This window comes from Sinocyclocheilus grahami, unplaced genomic scaffold (assembly GCF_001515645.1).
Source record: "Sinocyclocheilus grahami isolate Dianchi unplaced genomic scaffold, SAMN03320097.WGS_v1.1 scaffold1981.1, whole genome shotgun sequence".
Classification (NCBI taxonomy): Eukaryota; Metazoa; Chordata; class Actinopteri; order Cypriniformes; family Cyprinidae; genus Sinocyclocheilus; species Sinocyclocheilus grahami.
In genome coordinates this window covers 54,143-55,211 of record NW_015507160.1, presented here as the reverse complement: position 1 = coordinate 55,211, position 1,069 = coordinate 54,143, and positions in this window count along the sequence as shown.

Below are 1,069 nucleotides of genomic sequence, written 5' to 3'. Positions count from 1 at the left end.
CTATGAATACGTAACATTTACAAGCACAAAACGTACACTTTTGTAAGTTTTTAATCATGCTAAAACGTACAATTTAGACGTATTTCAATGTTTAAAACGTACAAATCGCTACGTATTTTTAGCTAAAAAACGTAAAAATATTTACGTATCTTATATATCATTTAGATATTCATATCAATGCATTTCTATCATTTTATCAATAAGCAATTTATTTTTTTAGACCCCTTAACCTACCCCCAAACATAAACCTACCCATTTTATAGCGAATATAAAGGCTATACAACGCAAAATGACCGAAATACGCAGGAAAATAAAACTTTTAGTAACAATATAGCATTATATTATCCAGATAATTTTCCCGATCCACTCCGTGAAATCGTGAAGGCACGCGCATCATTCAAACACTCCTCACCAGAAATACGGCATGTCGCAATCTGTGACGAATGCAGGCGAGAGCCAATGAGCGGGCGATTATCCTGCCGTAAAACCTGTCGTTTGAAGCAGCAACATTTGAATTTGTAAAGAGCGTGTCAGTCAGCGCGGGCTTTGCTGCTCACGGTCACTGGACTCGCTGCTCGGGATGGAGGAGAAGATCGCCGAATAAAGGCTTGGATTTGGGTCTGTTCCTCACAGTCGTATGGATTCGGAAGATTTGGATTACAGCGCACTAATACAATTGTTTCATTTCGTAATTATGTTGCGTTTTTGGTGTATTTTATAGTTCTATTGTCAGTCACAGCATGTCAGAGAAAACGCCTTTTGTGGCCCATGGCAATCAAAGTAAACATTATATGACAAGTAAAGGTTAAACGAGTGCAGAAAAGTTATTTATTTTAAGGTTTAAAGTGAAGTCGTGTTTAACATCATGTAGGCATGTTCTTGGAAACGAGCTGGCAGCAGAAATCACAACAAAACGAAATGTTATAATTTCATAAGCAAACAATTTAATAATGCAATTGAAAACAAGTTAATTCATATGATAACTAAAAACTAATCAAATTAATGCCGCGATTTCAATATTCATAAGGATTCATTTTTAGGTGTCGTCAATACGTCAGTTTTGTACGTT